We start from the raw sequence: 20,861 nt of genomic DNA on the forward strand, positions 1-20,861 counted from the left end.
TGTCATCATAGATTATGTACTTGAGATCTGTATCTGGCAGACTTAGCAGCAGCACTATGTCAATTGCAAGGAATTCAGAGCAAAGAACTGCAGTCCCATTGGGTTGGAAAGGGAGGGCATGAAGGTGGCTGAATTGAGCCTCACTCTGAACTGGTTCTAGTTAAAAGCACGAGAAGCTTATCATTATTTAGTCCCTCTATCTGATTCTGATTGGCAGCCTGGCCTCAAAGAGTAAAAAGCCAGACATTGTCAAACTGATTGCTAACTGAAGATCCATATTGCACGAGAACTGGATGTAAACCTGATGTATTGAGCTCCCTGTGACTGAACCTGTTGTATGATAAAACAAGGTTACTTTGAACTACACTTCATACGTTTCTGGAAGAAGTAGTAATCACATTATTGCTAAGAGTCACAGAATTACTGAACGATGAGCTGATCACCCATGGCATTGTCCCGTTGAATTGGAGTATACACTGTTTGATAACGGGATGTTACATCAGGTAACGCATAAGCTGTTATCAGGATGACTGATTTATAGTGCCTGAATATTTCAAATTCTGCTTTGTCAAATGAATGAAATGTGATGGGGAAAGTGTTACAGGAAGTAAGTGTGATAGGTACAGGAAGTGCGAATGATTTGTAAGACTTTTTAATATCTTACTCATGGCTCTCCTTGACTTTTACACATGGTCATTCAGATAAGGTGTCCCTCTTACCTGTCTCTGCCTTTTGCATGTTGATGTTTCTCTTGCTGCCTCCTGTACTGATTATGTCCTTTCCTCTTCTTTTTTCTTTGCTTCTCTTTCTTTGTCCCTTTCTTTTCTTGTTTCCTTTTGGGTCAGGACTGGTGGCTGAAGTGTACAGTGTGACGAGTTGAAGGGGCGGCTACAATGTGGAGTGGTGCGATGGGTGCGATGGGTGGGTGTGAAGTGATCACTGGCCTCGTTCCAATATGGAGGGACGGAGATGTGACAGATCAGAGGACAAGCCACCTTGGGGCACTCTAGCTGTTGGGGTGTATGCAGGGTTTGTGGAGGCCTTGGAAATAGCTGTCTACCGGCCCCCTTGCCCAGGGAGTGGAGTATGGAACAAGGAAGCTATACTACAATAGGCCAGAATTTGGTGCAGCGGGGCATCTAACGGCGTCTGCCATTAGTTAGACTTGCCCCAGCACTCTTCAGCTCAAAACATTATGGCCCATAAAGTTGCTGAAAGTGCGAGCTGATAACGTCGCAGTGAGGGAAACGGGGCATCTGGGACCTGAATGAACAGGGCAAGCAACAGAATATCTCCTGAATTAATGAGATTTAAGGATTGGGAAATAAAGACAGGAAGGACTTAGAAGGAGGGTGAATTAGAGTGGGAGAATCTAATGACAAATCATTTACAGCAAGAGAAATAAAGAGAGGGAAAGAAAGATTGGGTTAAGAGAGAGAGAGAGAGAGAGAGAAAAAAAGACAAAAGAAAAGTAAGAAAAAATGTTACCAAAAGGGCAAAGTAAGTTATTGGTAATTGAGCAGCAACTTCTGATCTGACCTGTTCCCATAAACCGGCAAATTCTCCTTCAAGAGCGTGTTGCGAATGAGCCTATGTACAAGCACAGATACTGTTGAAGCAAGGGCTCAATTATTGGACTGAACGATCACTGTGAAATTGTTGGAATTATTCCAGGAGATGGATCATCAGCAGTTGCTGTACAAAAAAGCAGGGATGAACAAAGGTCACTTGGCCCGTCAAAGCCCATCCCTCTGGTACATTAACTTTCCATCCTGCCTTCTAATTGTATTTTGAATGCTCCAGTCTTTTTGCCTTAATTACTTGCTTGGGGAAAAAACTCCAAACACGTATCACTCTTTGGTTAAAGATGTCTCTTGTGTTATCTGTTTATTTTATACTAAATTCCATTACTGTCCCCTGGCTCTACTTTCACAATTTACCTTGAAATAATAATCTGGGTTTACCGTCATGCTGCACCATTTAATAGTTTAGATAACACGATGGGTCCTCTATTTTTTGACTGTGAGCTTAAGCTCCTCTAATTTTTCCCATGCAGCTGTTCACCATTACACTTGGGATCCGTCTGATTGCTCATTTCTGTACCCTTTACGATGCCAGTTTATCTCTTTCATTTTGTGGCACGATGATCAAAACTTGAACCCAATAGTGTAAGTCTGCTCTGATCAGTGCATTGTAAAACCTCAGCTTAAAACCTGGTGTTTCAGTAACAATTGATTGCATCTGCTGCAGTATCAGATTGACGTCCATGTGGTTAGCCAGAAATAGGTGTAGCACCAAAGGCCAATGCCAAGTTTCAGATCTCACGCAGTGCCAGCCATCTGTTGTCATGAATGGACAATTGCTATCTGGATAAGACCGTGAATCACTCTTTCCCCTCAATTTTTCTGCCTTTTATGCCACTCCTCTTCTGAGGGTGATATCCCTTGCTGTGCTATGGTTCGATGAGCGATCCCAGAGGTGTGGGGTATGGCTTCACGAGTCTCGGTTGCCTTCTGTCACCTTGCCCAAGTGGGACTCAATTATATGTGACTGTCATTGGACTGTTTGACCGCAGGGAGCATCACAACTGAGCCCAAACCTGTCTTTCAACTGGCATATGCACATTCACGTTCAGGGGTGAGCTAATGCACGAGGCTATGGAGCCCATGCCCAGGGGCACCTTCTAAAAGCCCCCTGTAAATATATTTTGTTTAAGCGTAGTATATTGTGATTTATTATTATTAATACAAAGCCCTGGTTAGACCACGCCTGGAGTCCTATCTTCAGTTCTAGGCACCACACCTTAGGAAGGATACATTGGATTTGGAGGGAGTGCAACGTAAATTTACCAGAATTATACCTGGACTCCAAGGGTTAAATTACATGGAGAGATTACACAAACTCGGGTCGTATTCCCTGGAGTTTAGAAGATTAAGGTGATTTTATCGAAGTTTTCAAGGTATTAGGGGGAACTGATAGGGTAGATAGAGAGAAACTATTTTTGCTGGTTGGGGATTCTAGGACTAGGGCGAATATAACCTAAAAATTAGAGCCAGATCTTTCAGGAGTGAAATTAGGAAACACTTCTACAAGCAAAGGGTGGTAGCAGTTTGGAACTCCTTTCCGCAAACTGCAGTTGATGCTAGATCAATTGTTAATTTTAAATCTAAGATTGATAGATTTTTGTTAACCAAAGGTATTAAGGGATATGGGGCAAAGGCGGTATGTGGCGTTAGGATACAGATCAGCCATGATCTCACTGAATGGCGGAAAAGACTTGAGGGGCTAAATGGCCTACTTCTGTTCCTATGTTCCTGTGTTAATGCAGTGTGTAAATATTCTACAGGCCTATCTCTATGTATTTTATTACATATTTGTGTTTTAATGGATTGGGGTTGCGGGGGTAAGGGGGGGAGGCTAGGAGTGTGGAGGGAAGCCCAAGGCCCCCAGAATTCTTAATCGGCTGTGTACGCAGTACCAAGCGGGGTTGCTGGCGGGCAATCCGGAGCAGGAATCCTGGTCAATTATTTATTTTTCCCACCCATGCTGATCCCACAGTGCTAAGACCAGTTGTAGCACCCTATTGCCACCCTGTCTGAGTTTAGCTAATTTGGTACAGATTATGGATGGAATTGTTCTGGTCGGTATGGCTGAACTACGGGGGGGGGTGGGGACTCACGGCAACTTGTAAGTGAAACTCTGTTGTACACCCCTCCCCCCTCCTAATCCTTCTTTGGCTTGGTACCCATTTTCCAAAAACTACAGGGACAGAGTTCCAGGAACTGTTCCACACACTGTTAATTGAATCCAGACAATTCTCAATGAAAATAGAATAAAATGTGCTAAAAATGTTGACACAAAGTATTTGCTCAGAAGTAGATATCTGAAAACTCGTTGCATTCAGTTGTCATTTGTAAGCTTAGACAGACCATTGACTAGTGATATTGCCAGTTTAAAGAAAAGGTAGTATTTGAATTTATATAGCACCTTTCATGACCTCAGGGCGTCCCAAGGCACTTCAGTGAAAGTACTTTTGAAGTGTAGTCACTGTGATAATGTAGACAATGTGGCCGCCAATGGTCTCACAAATTGGATAATTGTTGGCTGAGGGATAAGTATTGGCCAGGATTCTGGGAGAATCACAGTGACTACACTTCAAAAGCACTTTGACTGAAGTGCCTTGGGACGCCCTGAGGTCATGAAAGGTGCTATATAAATTCAAATACTACCTTTTCTTTAAACTGGCAATATCACTAGTCAATGGTCTGTCTAAGCTTACAAATGACAACTGAATGCAACGAGTTTTCAGATATCTACTTCTGAGCAAATACTTTGTGTCAACATTTTTAGCACATTTTATTCTATTTTCATTGTTAATTGAATCCAGACAATTCTCAGTGTGTGGAACAGTTCCTGGAACTCTGCCCCTGTAGTTTTTGGGAAATGGGTACCAAACCAAAGAAGGATTAGGAGGGGGGAGGGGTGTACAACGGACAACAGAGTTTCACTTACAAGTTGCCGGGATTCTGGGAGAATGCCCCTTCTTCTTGGAATATGCCATGAGATCTTTTGCGTTCACTTGAGAGGGCAGACTTGGTTTAACATCACATCCAAAGTATGGCACATCCGATAGTGCAGCGCTCCCTCTGTACTGCACTGAGGTGTCAGCCCAGATGACATGTGCATGTCCCTAGAGTGGGATTTGAACCCAGGACCTGGTGACACAGAGGTGCTTCCACTGAGCCATGGCTGACATCTTAGAATTTAGATCTTGCAAATGGTGGGTATGTTGGATGGAAAAGACAATGTACCCACTGTTTAAACCAATACAAGGTATTACACCAATGTTCTAGGGGGAGTGTTTGCTAGTGCTGTTGGGGAGGGTTTAAACTAAAATGGCAGGGGGTTGGGAACCTGTGCAGGGAGACAGAGGAAAGGGAAGCAAGGATAGAAACAAAAGACAGGAAGAAGAAAAACAAAAGTGGCAGTCAGAGAAATCAACGGTTTAAATCAAACATGGCCACAGTAAATAATAATTCTAATAGGTTTAAAAGTGTTAAAAAAACAAGCCTGAAGGCTTTGTGTCTTAATGCGAGGAGTATTCGTAATAAGGTGGATGAATTAGCTGCGCAAATAGATGTAAACGGATATGATTTAGAAACTTGGAGTGGGAGGGGGAGGATCCAGTTGTCGTGGTCCATGTTGGTACAAATGACGTAGATAGGACAAGGAAGAAGGTTCTGTTCAAGGAGTATGAGCAGCTAGGGGTCAAATTAAAAAACAGAACCTCAAGGGTAATAATCTCTGGGTTATTACCTGAGCCACGAGCGAATTTGGCTAGGATAAATAAAATTAAAGAGTTAAATGCGTGGCTCAAAGACTGGTGTGGGAGAAATGGGTTTTGCTTCTTGGGACACTGGCACCAGTACTGGGACAGGAGGGAGCTCTTCCATTGGGACGGACTCCACTTGGCCAGTGCTGGGACTAGAGTCCTGGCGAATCATATAAATAGGGCTGTAGAGAGGGCTTTAAACTAATTAGTGGGGGGGGGAGGTTTCTAGAGAGCAAATAACAGAAATGACAATGGTGAAGGTCATAGACTTAGGTAGCAGTGGGGAAATTAAAAAACAGAACGTGTCAGGAAGGGACAGAAGGTATGGAGTAAAAGGTAAAGTAGTAAAAGGGGAAAAAACAGGAACTAAGTGTCACAAAACATATTTGAAAGTTCTTTATCTGAATGCACATAGCATTCGTAACAAAATGAATGAGTTAACGGCACAAATAACTACATATGGGTATGATCTTGTGGCCATTACAGAAACATGGCTGCAGGGTGACCATGACTGGGAATTAAACATACCAGGTTATTTAACAATCAGGAAGGACAGGCAGGAAGGGTGAGGAGGTGGGGTGGCTATGTTAATAAAGGAAGGAATCACTATAATACAGAGAAATGATATTGGTCAAAGGAGCAGGTTAGTGAAACAGTTTGGGTAGAGATAAGGAATAATAAGGGGAAAAAAACACTAGTGGGCGTAGTCTATAGGCCTCCGAACAGTTGCAACACTGTTGGACGGAGTATTAATCAGGAAATAGTTGAGGCTTGTAATAAGGGAACAGCTATAATTATGGGGGATTTTAACTATCATATTAACTGGACAAATCAAATTGGGCAGAGCAGCCTTGAGGATGAGTTCATTGAGTGTATTAGGGATGGGTTTCTTGAGCAGTATGTAACTGAACCGACCAGGGGGCAAGCAACCTTAGATTTGGTCCTGTGTAATGAGACAGGATTAATTAAAAATGTCCTAGTAAAGGATCCCCTTGGAATGAGTGACCATAACATGGTTGAATTCCATATTCAAGTAGAGGGTGAGAAGGTTGGATCTCAAACAAGCATGCTGAGCTTGAATAAAGGAGACTATGAAGGTATGAGAGCGGAATTGAGTAAAGTGGACTGGGAAAATAGATTAAAGGGTAAGACGGTACATGATCAGTGGTGTACATTTAAGGAGTTATTTTACAACTTCCAAAAAATATATATTCCACTGAGGAAAAAAGGGTGTAAAAGAAAAGATAGCCATCCGTGGCTAAGTAAAGTAATTAAGGATAGTATCCGACTAAAAACAAGGGCATATAAGGTAGCCAAACCTAGTGGGAGGATAGAAGATTGGGAAGTCTTTAAAAGACAGCAAAAAATAACTGAAAGATTGATTAAGAAAGGGAAGATAGATTATGAAAGTAAATTAGCAAAAAATATAAAAAGGGATAGCAAAAGTTTCTATAGATATATAAAAAGAAAAAGGGTGGCTAAAGTAAATGTTGGTCCCTTAGAGGATGAGACTGGGAAATTAATGGTGGGAAACATGGAGATGGCAATAACGCTGAACAAATATTTTGTATCAGTCTTTACGGTAGAGGACACTAAGAATATCCCAACACTGGACAAACAGGGGGCTCTAGGGGGAGAGGAGCTAAATACGATTAAAATCACTAAGGAAGTGGTACTTGGTAAAATAATGGGACTTAAGCCGGATAAATCCCCTGGACCTGATGGCTTACATCCTAGGGTCTTGAGGGAAGTGGCGGTAGGGATTGTGGATGCATTGGTAATTTTCCAAAACTCCCTGGACTCAGCAAAGGTCCCGGCAGACTGGAAAACTGCTAATGTAACACCCTTATTTAAAAAGGGTAGTAGGCAGAAGGCTGGAATCTATAGACCTGTTAGCCTAACATCTGTGGTTGGTAAAATGTTAGAGTCCATTATTAAGGAGACAGTAACGGGACATTTGGATAAACATAATTTATTCGGACAAACTCAGCATGGTTTCATGAAGGGGAAGTGTGGTAAACCACTAATCTGCCTGTACAGAACATGTCTGGGCATGCCTCAGCTGGCTCCGCCCCTGGCTCCACCCCTAAGCCCAGGTATAAAGGTGATTGACCTCCAGTCCCCCTGGCTTTAAGGATCGGTCTACCAGCAGAGGCATGCTCGTATTCTTATGTTAATAAAAGCCTACTTGTTATAAGTTTAACTCTTAGTCTTCTGGAGTTATTGATGGCGCATCAGGAAGTCATGTTTGACAAATTTGCTTGAGTTCTTTGAGGAAGTAACATACAGGGTGGATAAAGGAGAACCAGTGGACGTAGTGTATTTAGACTTCCAAAAGGCATTTGACAAGGTGCCACACAAAAGATTATTGCTCAAGATAAAAAATCACGGGATTGGGGGTAATATTCTGGCGTGGGTGGAGAATTGGCTCTCTTAACAGAAAGCAGAGAGTTGGGATAAATGGTTCATTCTCAGACTGGCAATCAGTAACTAGTGGTGTTCCGCAGGGGTCAGTGCTGGGTCCCCAACTCTTTACAATCTATATTAACGATTTGGAGGAGGGGATCGAGTGTAACATATCAAAGTTTGCAGATGATACAAAGATGGGAGGGAAAGTAGTGAGTGAGGAGGACATAAAAAACCTGCAAAGTGACATAGACAGGCTAAGTAAGTGGGCAGAGATTTGGCAGATGGAATACAATACTGGAAAGTGTGAGGTTATGCACTTTGGCAGGAAAAATCATAGAGCAAGTTATTATCTTAATGGCAAGAAACTGGAAAGTACTGTAGTACAAAGGGATCTGGGGGTCCTGGTGCACGAAACTCAAAAAGTTAGTATGCAGGTGCAGCAAGTGATCAAGAAGGCCAATGGAATGTTGGCTTTTATTGCTAGGGGATAGAATATAAAAACAGGGAGGTATTGCTGCAGTTATACAAGGTATTGGTGAGACCGCACCTGGAATACTGCATACAGTTTTGGTGTCCATAATTAAGAAAGGACATACTTTCTCTCGAGTCAGCACAAAGAAGGTTCACTTGGTTAATCCCGGGGATGAGAGGGGATGGACATATGAGGAGAGGTTGAGTAGATTGGGACTCTACTCATTGGAGTTCAGAAGAATGAGAGGCGATCTTATTGAAACATATAAGATTGTGAAGGGGTTGGATCGGGTGCATGTGGGGAAGATGTTTCCGATGATGGGTGAAACTAGAACTAGGGGGCATAGTCTTAGAATAAGGGGCTGCTCTTTCAAAACTGAGATGAGGAGGAACTACTTCACTCAGAGGGTGGTAGGTCCATGGAATATGCTGCCCCAAAAAGCTGTAGAAGCTACATCATTACATAAATTTAAAACAGAAATAGACAGTTTCCTAGAAGTAAAGGGAATTAAGGGTTACGGGGAGCGGGCAGGAATTTGGACATGAGTCGAGGTTCAGATCGGTCATGGCCCTGTGGGTAGCGGAGTAGGCCCAGGGGCCGTGTAGCCTGATCCTGCTCCTATTTCGTGTGTCTAATTCTGTCAGATTCAGGAGATGGTTCTGTGATAGTGGATTGGCGGTTAGGATCAGATCAGCCATGATCTTATTGAATGGGTCGAGGGGCCGATTGGCCTACTCCTGCTCCTATTTCTTATGTTCTTATGTAATGAGAAAGGATTAATTAGCAATCTTGTGCGAGGCCCCTTGGGGTGGAGCGATCATAATATGATAGAATCCTTCATTAAGATGGAGCGTGAAGTAGTTAACTCAGAGACTAGGGTCCTGAATTTAAATAAAGAAACTACGATGGTATGAGGCGCGAGTTGGCTAGGATGGATTGGGGGACGTTACTTAAGGAAGTGGCCCTAGAAATAGTAGATGCATTGCTGATCAGCTTCCAAAATTCTATAGACTCTGGAACAGTTCCCATGGATTGGAGGGTAGCTAATATAACCCCACTATTCAAAAAAGGTGGTAGAGAGAAAACGGGGAATTATAGACCGGAAAGCCTGACATCGGTAGTGGGGAAAATACTAGAGTCCGTTATAAAAGATGTAATAGCAGAGCACTTGGAAAATAGTGAGAGGATCGGACAAAGTCAACATGGATTTACACAAGGTAAATCGTGCTTGACTAATCTACTCGAATTTTTTGAGGATGTAACTGGTAGAATAGATAAGGGAGAACCAGTGGATGTGGTGTATTTGGACTTTCAGAAGGCTTTCGATAAGGTCTCGCATAAGAGATTAGCGTCCAAAGTTAAAGCACATGGGATTGGGGGTAAGGTACTGTCTTGGATAGAGAACTAGTTGGCAGACAGGAAGCAAATAGTTGGAATAAATGTGTCTTTTTCCCAGTGGCAGGCAGTGACTAGTAGGGTACCGCAGGGATCGGTGCTTGGACCCCAGCTATTCACAATATATATTAATGATCTAGACGAGGGAACTAGATGTAATATCTCCAAGTTTGCAGACGACACAAAGCTGGGTGGGCGTGTGTGCTGTCAGGAGGGTGCAGGGAAACTCCAGTATGAGTTGGACAGGTTAGGTGATTGGGCAGATGCATGGCAGATGCAGTATAATGTGGATAAATGCGAGGTTATCCACTTTAGTGGCAAAAACAGGAAGGCAGATTATTATCTGAACAGCAATAGATTGGGAGAAGGGGAAGTGCAACGAGACCTGGGTGTCCTTGTGCACCAGTCGCTGAAGGTAAGCATGCAGGTGCAGCAGGCGGTTCAGAAGGCAAATGGTATGTTGGCTTTCTTAGCGAGAGGATTCGAGTACAGGAACAAGGATGTCTTGCTGCAGTTGTACAGGGCCTTGCTGAGACCACACCTTGAGTATTGTGTGCAGTTTTGATCACCTTATCTGAGGAAGGATGTTCTTGACATGGAGGGAGTGCAGCGAAGATTCACCAGACTGATACCTGGGATGGCAGGAATGACGTAAGAAGAGAGATTGGGTCGATTGGGCTTATATTCGCTGGAGTTTAGAAGAATGAGAGGGGATCTCATTGAAACTTATAAAATTCTAACAGGATTAGACAGACTCGATGCAGGAAGGATGTTCCCGATGGTGGCGGAGTCTAGAACCAGGGGTCACAGTCTAAGGATAAGGGGTAAGCCATTTAGGACTGAGATGAGGAGGAATTTCTTCACCCAGAGAGTGGTGAACCTGTGGAATTCTCTACCACAGAAGGCAGTGGAGGCCAATTCATTAAATATATTCAAGAAGGAGTTAGATATATTTCTTAAAGCTAAAGGGATCAAGGGATATGGGGAGAAAGCAGGGACAGGGTACTGAATTTGGATGATCAGCCATGATCTCATTAAATGGCGGAGCAGGCTCGAGGGGCCGAATGGCCTACTCCTGCTCCTATCTTCTATGTTTCTATGTTACACTTACCAGTTATTCTAGCATGCTAGTGTTTCTCCCGTGGCGTTGTTCATTGAGCCAAAGGCTACTCTAATTCTCAACAACTGGAATGTTATACCATCAAATGTTATGTAATAACAGCATAAATTATTTTATTTTACATTTACAGCACAGAAGGAGGCCATTCGGCCCGTCGAGCCCGTGCTGGCTCTCTGCAAGAGCACTTCAGCTAGTCCCACTCCCCCGCCCTTTCCCCGTAGCCCTGAATTTTTTTTTCCTTCAGGTACTTATCCAATTCCCTTTTGAAAGCCATGATTGAATCTGCCTCCACCACCCTTTCAGGCAGTGCATTCCAGATCCTAACCACTCATAGAGTCATAGAGCTTTACAGCACAGAAAGAGGCCCTTCGGCCCATTGTGTCCGCGCCGGCAATCAAGCCCTGTCTATTCTAATCCCATTTTCCAGCACTTGGTCCATAGCCTTGTATGCTATGGCGTTTCAAGTGCTCATCTAAATGCTTCTTTAATGTTGTGAGAGTTCCTGCCTTTACCACCCTTTCAGGCAGTGAGTTCCAGATTCCAACCACCCTCTGGGTGAAAAGATTTTCCTCAAATCCCCTCTAAACCTCCTGCCCCTTACCTTGAAACTATGCTCCCTGGTTATTGACCCCTCTACTAAGGGGAAAAGATTCTATCTATCCTATCTATGCCCCTCATAATTTTGTACATCTCAATCAGGTCCCCCCTCAGCCTTCTCTGCTCTAAGGAAAACAACCCCAGCCTGTCTAGTCTCTCTTCATAGCTGAAGCGCTCCAGCCCAGGTAACATCCTGGTAAATCTCCTTTGCATCCTCTCCAATGCAATTACATCCTTCCTATAGTGCGGCGACCAGAACCGCACACAGTATTCCTGCTGTGGCCTAACTAGCGTTTTGTACAGCTCCATCATAACCTCCCAGCTCTTATATTCTATGCCTCGGCTAATGAAGGTAAGTATCCCATATGTCTTTTTAACCACCTTATCAACCTGTCCTGTTGCCTTCAGGGATCTAAGTACATGCACACCAAGGTCCCTCTGATCCTCTGTCCTTCTTAGGGTCCTACCATTCATTGTGTATTCCCTTGTCTTGTTGGTCCTCCCAAAATGCATCACCTCACACTTTTCAGGGTTAAATTCCATTTGCCACTGTTCTGCCCATCTGACCAACCCATCTATATCATCCTGTAGCCTGAGGCTTCCCTCCTTGCTATTTACCACTCCACCAATTTTCGTGTCATCTGAGAACTTACTGATCATACCTCCTACATTCATATCTAAATCATTAATGTACACTACAAACAGCAAGGGACCCAGCACCGATCCCTGCGGTACACCACTGGACACAGGCTTTCAGTCACAAAAACAACCTTCGACCATCACCCTCTGCCTCCTGCCACTAAGCCAATTTTGGATCCAACATACCAAATTGCCCTGGATCCCATGGGCTCTTACTACCTTGACCAGCCTCCCATACGGGACTTTGTCAAAAGCCTTACTGAAGTCCATGTAGACTACATCAACTGCACTACCCCCGCTGCGTAAAAAAGTGTTTCCTCATGCCACCTTTGGTTCTTTTGCCAATCACCTTGAACTTGTGTCCTCTGGTTCTCGACCCTTCCACCAATGGGAACAGTTTCTCTCTCTCTACTCTGTCCAGGCCCCTCATCATTTTGAACACCTCTATCAAATCTCTTCTCAACCTTCTCTGCTGTAAGGAGGACAACCCCAGCTTCTCAAGTCTATCCACTTAACTGAAGTCCCTCAAGTCCCTCATTCCTGGAACCATTCTTGTAAATCTTTTCTGCACCCTCTCTAAAGCCTTCACATCCTTCCTACAGTGCGGTGCCCAGAATTGGACACAATACTCCAGTTGAGACTGAACCAGTGTTTATAAAGGTGGTTCATAACTTCCTTGCTTTTGTACTCTATGCCTCTATTTATGAAGCCCAGTATCCCGTATGCTTTTTTAACCACTTTCTAAACCTGCCCTGCTACCTTCATCAATCTATGCACATATACCCACAGGCCTCTCTGTTCATGCACCTGTCTATGTCTTCTTGTAGTCTATCACTATCCTCCTCACTGTTCACTATACTTCCAAATTTTGTGTCATCTGCAAATTTTGAAATTTTACCCTGTACTCCCCAGTCCAAGTCATTAATATATATCAAGAAAAGCAGTGGTCCTAGTACCGACCCCTGGGGAACACCACTGTATACCTTCCTCCAGTCCGAAAAACAACCGTTCATCACTACTCTCTGTTTCCTGTCACTTAGCCAATTCCGTATCCATGCTGCCACTGTCCTTTTTATTCTATGGGCTTCAACTTTGCTGGCAAACCTATTATGTGGCACTCTATCAAATGCCTTTTGGAAATCCATGTACACCATGTCAACCGCATTGCCCTTATCAACCCTCTCTGTTACCTCATCAAAAGACTCGATCAAGTTAGTTAGACACAATTTGCCTTTAACAAATCCGTGCTGGCTTTCCTTAATTAATCCACACTTGTCCAAGTGACTGTTAACTTTGTCCCTGATTATCGTTTCCAAAAGCTTCCCCACTACCAATGTTAAACTGACTGGCCTGTAGTTGCTGGGCTTATCCTTACACTTTCTTTGAACAAGGGTGTAACATTTGCAATTCTCCAGTCCTCTGGCACCACCCCCATATCTAAGGAGGATTGGAAGATTATGGCGAGTACCTCTGCAATTTCCTCCTTCACCTCCCTCAGCATCCTAGGATGCATCCCATCCGGCCCTGGTGACTTATCAACTTTTAGTTCAGACAGCCTTTCCAGTACCTCCTTTTTCAATTCTTATCTGATCCAGTATCTCCACTACCTCATCTTTCGGTGTGATTTTGGCAGCATCTTCTTCCTTGGTGAAGACAGATGCAAAGTACTCATTTAGTACATCAGCCATGCCCTCTGCCTCCATGCGTAGGTCTCCTTTTTGGTCCCTAATCAGCCCCACCCCTCCTCTGACTACCTGTTTATTATTTATATGCCTATAGAAGACTTTTGAATTCCCTTTTATGTTAGTTGCCATTCCATTCTCATACTCTCTCTTTGCCCCTCTTATTTTCTTTTTCACTTCCCCTCTGAACTTTCTATATTCAGCCTGTTTCTCACTTGTATTCTCAACCTGACATCTGTCATACGTGCTCTTTTTCTGCTTCATCTTACTCTCTATCTCTTTCATCATCCAAGGAACTCTGGCTTTAGTTGCCCTACCTTTCCCCCTCGTGGGAATGTACCTCGACTGTACCCAAACCATCTAAGAACATAAGAAACAGGAGCAGGAGTAGGCCAATTAGCCCCTCGAGCCTGCTGTGCCATTCAATAAGATCATGGCGGATTCAATCTTGGCCTCAACACCACTTTCCCGCTCTCTCCTTCAGCGCTGTGTGATTTCTATTTTTTGCTTTGGGCTGCTCAGAGTTAAGGTAACTAAGTGTCACCTGTGCCTCAGGGGGTAGCACACTCCCCTCTGAGTCAGAAGATTGTGGGTTCACGTCCCACTCCAGGGACTTGAGCACATAAAGCTAGGCTGACACTGCAGTGCAGTGCTGAGGGAGTGCTGTACTGTCGGAGGTGCCCTCTTTCGGATGAGACGTTAAACTCTCTCGCAGGTGGACATAAAAGATCCCAAGACACTATTTCGAAGAAGAGCCGGGGAGTTATCCCCGGTGTCCTAGCCAATATTTATCCCTCAACCAGCATAACAAAAACAGATTATCTGGTCATTATCACATTGCTGTTTGTGGGAGCTTGCTGTGCGCAAAGTGACTACACTTCAAAAGTACTTCACTGGCTGTAAAGCGCTTTGAGACGTCCGGTGGTCGTGAAAGGCGCTATATAAATGCAAGTCTTTCTTTCTAACTGCCTGCACTGTAGTCTTGTTGAACGGATGCTGTCAGTCAAGTAACAGTTGTCAGCCTTGCGAATGCTTTCCTGGCAGATTGGGACATGGCGGTGGTACTCTGGAGATTTTTTGCCGCAAATATTTATCTGCTTTGTCTACAATATCAAACCAAAAGCATCGCCAACCAAACAATCCAGACCTACGTATTAGATACAATGAGACCCTCAAAAGATATAAACACACCATTAGGAACAAAACACAAAATTATACCCACAAAATACTTGAAGAAATTGAAAACTCCATTAATCCAAATCAATTCTGGGATATGTGGAATAACCTGAGTACAACACAATTGCAAGCATTACCAATCCAAGATGGCGACATCTGGAGAACACATTTTGAAAACCTCTACAAAGACATTCCAATAAACGAAACAAACCCAAGTCAACATCATGTCACAGGAAAAACTCCACACATTAGAAGCAACAATTAAAGACAACCAAAACCTTCTAGACTCCCCAATCACATGGAAAGAACTGGCCACAAAAACAAAATCTCTCCACCTAAAGAAAGCCTGTGGTCCAGACAACATCAAAAATGAAATGCTCAAGTTCAGCAATCTGGAGATGCAGGGTGCGGTACTCAAGTTATTCAACATCATATTACGTTCAGGCTGTTTTCCCGATATCTGGTGCCAAGGACTCATCTCTCCCATATATAAAAGTGGAAACAAATCAGACCCAAATAACTACCGCGGCATCTGTGTCAACAGTTGTCTAGGGAAGTTATTCTGCAGTATTCTAAATAGTAGATTACTGGATTTTCTTAACAAACATAATATGCTTAGAAAAAATCAAATAGGCTTTCTTCCAAAACACCGCACCACCGACCATATCTATACCCTTCACACTCTCATTGAAAAACATATACACCAAACAAAAAATGGGAAAATATTCACTTGTTTCATTGACTTCAAGAAAGCCTTTGACTCTATCTGGCACGAAGGGCTCTATTATAAACTTCTTCAGTGTGGAATAGGGGGCAAAGTCTATGACCTTATTAAATCGATGTATCTGAAAAATAAATGCGGTGTCAAAATTGGAGACAAACGCACCGGTTTCTTCTCCCAGAGAAGAGGTGTCCGGCAGGGCTGCAATTTGAGCCCGACCCTGTTCAACATATACATAAATGAATTAGCAGACATGCTGGAGCAAAGCGAGTCACCGGGTCTCTGTCTCCTGGCTGGAGAAGTGAAATCCCTGTTCTATGCGGACGACCTGGTTCTGCTGTCTCCCACAGAACAGGGATTACAGCAACAACTAGACCTACTCGACAAATACTGCCAAAATTGGGCCCTAACAGTAAATCTAAAGAAAACCAACATCATGATTTTTCAAAAAAGGCCCAGGTGTCAGGAAAACAAATACCAGTTTACTCTCAGTGATACCATCATAGGACACACTATGAGCTACACTTACCTTGGTCTAACCATTACAGCATCAGGGAGCTTCAGCATAGCAGTGAATGCACTAAAAGAAAAAGCCCGAAGAGCCCTATATGCAATAAAAAGAAAATTCTACAACATCCAAATCCCAATCAAAATCTGGCTCAAAATATTTGACAGCATAATCCTGCCCATTGCGCTGTACGGTAGTGAAGTATGGGGCCCGCTCAATCACCATAGCTACACTAAATGGGAAAAACACACAATAGAAGCCCTACATGCAGAATTTTGCCGAAGCATCCTTCGCACCCAAAGGAAAACACCAACAAATGCATGCAGAGCCGAACTAGGCAGATACCCTCTGATAATAAACATCCAAAAACGAGCACTAAACTTCCTAAATCACCTCAAATCTAGCTCCCCAGACACCCTTCATTTTAAAGCCTTCCAGACCCAAGAGCTAAACCCAGAAAAGAGTCCCCTGAGTCAGCTGCTACTGAAACTAAGTACTCCTACTCAGCCGGACCCTGACCAGTCCCAGACCAACACTGCCATCCAAACACCAATCCGAGTGAACCAAATCATTAAACAATGCAAAGAAACCTACCTGGAACATTGGAACAAAATAACCAAAAGCCAAAGCAGATTAGAATGTTACCGGGCCTTAAAAAGAGAATATAAACTGGCAGACTATCTCTCGACCATCAGAGACACAAAACAGAGACAGACCCTCACCAGGTACAGACTAAGCGACCACCAACTAGCAATTGAAAAAGGAAGATACAAGAAATCCTGGCAGCCTAGAGAGAATAGAATATGTGATCAATGTCTGGCCGGCGAGGTTGAGACAGAGATGCATTTCCTCCTAAAATGCGAAAAATTCAACACATCAAGAAACATATTATTTGACAAGCTCAGCCAAACAACCCCAGATTTCAAGGAATTGGATGACCTGTCAAAATTAAGATTAGTCCTGGGAGAAGGAGACAGACCATACCTTGGTGCCAAATATGTAACAACATGTCACAACCTGAGGACTGTTTAAAATTAATACTGAATGTACCCAATGATGTACAGACAACGACTGTTTAAATTAATATTGTTTATTACGAAGGTCAAAATTGTTTGACACCTACAGAATGTTGGAAAACTGTACTTTTTGTTATGTAAGCTTTGGCAATATGGTTCCCTGTAAACTTTCATGCCAATAAAGCATTTGAATTGAATTGAATTGAAATTGAATTGAGTGCAGGCAACCCCTGCTCCAGAGCCGGAGACTAGCGCCAGTATTGGGACTGGGAACGGCCGCGCACATACAGCGGGGTGAATAATAATGTGACAGATGCGGACAGCCTCGCCAGCTGAGTCACGCTCTGTATTTTTTTTAAATAATCGTGCACTTTTAGCAGATGCTGTTTGGACATTAAGATTTGCAACAAGCTATTTCTGATCACTTTAAGCCTGATCGATGGCTGTCAGGAGGGGGGCTCGCCATAACACTGCACCAATACTGTACTGATGGAAAGGGGGCACCTCCCGCGGGGTTAGGTAAAGGCACAAACTTGAGATAAGCAGCCTGCAGCTTGAGTGGCATCTCTAGATTATGTGGAAATGAAAACGCTGCCGGGGAAGAATCTCAGATGCTGCATTTTGATTCATGTACTGTTTTGCTGGAATAAAACCGAATGACTGGTGGGGTGGGGAGGGGAATCAAAGTAGTTTTAGTAAATGAGGGATCGATAGACCATTACGCTGCCCTGCCAGGGAACAGAGGAAGTGCACAGATTTGAGGCATGAATTATGCATTGTGCTGTTTGCAGCGGGAGCCCGCCTGCCTCGGGGAGGGGACCCATTGGCTGGAAAGTGGAAAGTGGCTGCGGGAGAGGGACGGAGGCTTTGCACGGGGGGGGGGGGGGCGCGTGGCTCTAATTGGGATGGCTCCTTCAAGGAAAGATAAATAAATCCCAGAGCTGTCTCCGCGTCCCGAAGGTCTGATTTGACAGCAGAGCTGCCACCGCGAGTCGCCCTTCGCTGCCGGCCAAGCCTGGTCGCTCCGTTTGCAGGGGGTGGGGGGACTTCAGACCCAGCACTGTTTTGGTGTCAGATTGGAGCCAGTGCGCCCCTTTTAAAAAAATTTTTTATATTTGTCGGCCGCAGCACGAGTACATTTGCACTGTAGCACAGTGGAAGATTTCCCGCTGCGATATTTGCTTGTAAAGGTAGTGGATTGTCTAAGAGCCGCACAGCCAAAGGGAGGACCAGAAACATCGGCGGTAGGTCTAATCTGCATTTTCTGTTGAGCAAATTTCATGAGATTGCAGCCTCTGCTTGGCTTGGGAAAGGAGATTTTGCTGAGGCAGGGTTTCCGTGTTGCGCTGAGATGGGAGGCAACATCGACTCCCGAATGCAAAGTCAGATCATTTGTTTTGTAATCTTGTGTAAGAATCGCTGCTTCCCTGTTGCTGGTACTGTGTGTGTGACCGCAGCCACCGGTCTCCTGTCCTATTTACGTGTTGTTCATCCCACTCTGCCTTATTTATCTGCGTTAACAATAAAAGGAGGTGGGGGGGAGAAGTCCAAGATTTAATGCGGGGGCTGGTACCCGATTGTTGAGTGTAATGCAATTTCTATTTCAGGATCGAAGAACGATGTACTTTGCAGTCGAACAGTAATTGAATCAAAACCGCATCCGATTCTTAACTGATGCGCAACAAATGACAATCTGACAAATGTCTATCACGATGCGCTTTATTCAGCGGGCACTATTTCTTTTGCATTCATTCCTGTTTGCTTTAGCCCCCCTTTCAAAGAACCATGGATGCAGGTTTCACCGAGTCCCCAGGTAGCCAGCCTCATTGAATCCGGTGTCGAAAGCGGCAATAATCACCGCGCTATTTACATTGCATTAACTGGGCAGTGATCCCAGCTCTTGAGTGCATTTTCACATTCAGCATTGTGTGACTGTGCTTGGGGGCGAGGTGTCCTTCTGTAAAGAAGTGCATTTCCCACCCGACAGCTGGAAATGTGCGTCGCAAATACGGCGTCGAGGAATTCTTGCAGAGAAAAGTTAGCGCCAAAGCACAGTCGGTCGCACTCCCAAGTGTAAAATCTCAACCTTCCTTTCCATATGATAGCGAGCCATTGTCTGCAGCAGGTAAGCTATAAAGGTGTAGCATTCAATCATTTTCTAGTCTGACTGACCAGGCATTTTTCAGCAGCATTTCTCTTCCGCTTAGGGTTTAAATATTAATGATTTATTGACTCAAAAAACAGCCAATTCTACCCTAATTTCCATAGTGCTTCGGAGATGAATCTTGAGATGAAACGCCCAATAATGTCACTGAGCTTGTTGCGGACTAGAATGAGAGAATTCCGCTGTTGATCGAAGTTCTTTCTCCACCTTGACAAAAGCATGTAATCTGTGCCTGGAACATTCCTCCGCTATATGCTCTGCAATCGGCGGAATGGTGCACTGAATGTCAACGAGCTGCTCACAAATTCCAATCACATTAAGCAGTGTACTCTCGGATCCGAAAGCAGTCTTTACAAGGGCTTTTGTGGTGGATTTATTGGGCTCTGCACTGCGATCCAGTCCCCAAGCTGCCGGAGGGGAGTCCAACAGCAGAGGCAACGGTAGGGTTAATGCATTCTAACTGCAAGATTGCTATTGTCCGGCAGCCCAGTATCTCTTGGTCTCATGCCTTTTAGCTAAGGAATGCTGCACGTGAACTTGCGGGGTGGAACAGGCTCCGTGTTCGGTCCGAACCCGGTTGAATTAAATTATTTTTACAAGTGTTTGTGCTCCCATTTGCTGGCGTTCCAGAGCTCGCCCTCCAGAAATGCGTGAAAGCGAAGAAGATCCTGAAAGAGTGGACTTTCTGTTGGCGAGTCTCCTCTGTTCTCTGTGATTCGCGCCGTGTTTACTGCAAGTGTGTGGACGCTGTATGCATTGTGCTGTAGGATGTGCCTGCACACAGGGTGATTGCCCGCCCCAAGGTCAGCAGAGGAAAAGGACACCGAGGCAGCGCCGAGCAGGTGGGATGTAAGAACAAAATATAAACCCTAAAACCAGACTGTGGCCAGAGCCGAGCCTAATAAAAGCACCCAGGACTGTATTGCGGCTCACAAGCTAATTTTGGGTTACAAATACAAATAATTTGTCTTTTTTTCAAGTGAGGCAACTTCTGCAAATGGCAATGCCTGTGTTGTGATGGCGGTGTCTTATTTAACCAACGCTTGGGCCTATACTCATTGGAATTTAGAAGAATGAGAGGTGATTTTATTGAAACATATAAGATACTGAGGGGGCTCGACAGGGTAGATGCAGAGAGGATGTTTCCCCTCGTGGGGGAATCTAGAACTCGGGGGCACAGTCTCAGAATAAAGGGTCGCCCTTTTAGAACTGAGATGAGGAGGAATTTCTTCTCTGAGGGTCGTAAATCTGTGGTATTCTCTGCCCCAGAGAGCCGTGGAGGCTGGGTCATTAAACACATTTAAGGTGGAGATAGACAGATTTTTACAAGACAAGGGAGTGAAGGGTTATGGGGAGTGGGTGGGGAAGTGGTTTTGAGCCCTAGATCAGCCATGATCTTATTGAATGGCGGAGCAGACTGGAGGGGCCAAGTCACCTATACCTGCTCCTATTTCTTATGTTCTTATGGTGCTATTAATATTTTGTGATAAACCTCATGAAAGTAGGGATCATTTTGCCATGTCTGACATCTAGAATTACAGCCAAGATCAGGGCATCAAGTCCAGACTCTTCACAGGGGCTGTGGAGGGAGCTGGCATAAGACCTTTCACCAAGAGCTGCGCAGTGATCT

The 20,861-nt window shown here is 44.2% G+C and overlaps 1 protein-coding gene across 6 annotated transcripts in view; it reads left to right on the forward strand.

Annotated features, from left to right (window-relative positions):
- Positions 1-20,861, forward strand: part of cntn1b (contactin 1b) — a 1,036,112-nt gene that overhangs the window by 266,403 nt on the left and 748,848 nt on the right. Inside the window, exon 1 of one of the 6 annotated variants that reach the window (XM_086008676.1) lies at positions 17,993-18,311. The exons of 4 other annotated variants lie outside the window; for them this stretch is intronic. The gene's annotated coding sequence lies outside the window, so the exon portion shown is untranslated. Of the gene's footprint in view, positions 1-17,992; positions 18,312-19,395; positions 19,672-20,861 lie in introns of those variants that run through there. One more of the 6 variants, XM_086008679.1, reaches the window with a different exon arrangement.

The sequence above is a fragment of the Somniosus microcephalus genome, chromosome 16, assembly GCF_052327205.1.
Source record: "Somniosus microcephalus isolate GS21.2 chromosome 16, FLI_Smic_1.0, whole genome shotgun sequence".
NCBI classification, from domain to species: Eukaryota; Metazoa; Chordata; class Chondrichthyes; order Squaliformes; family Somniosidae; genus Somniosus; species Somniosus microcephalus.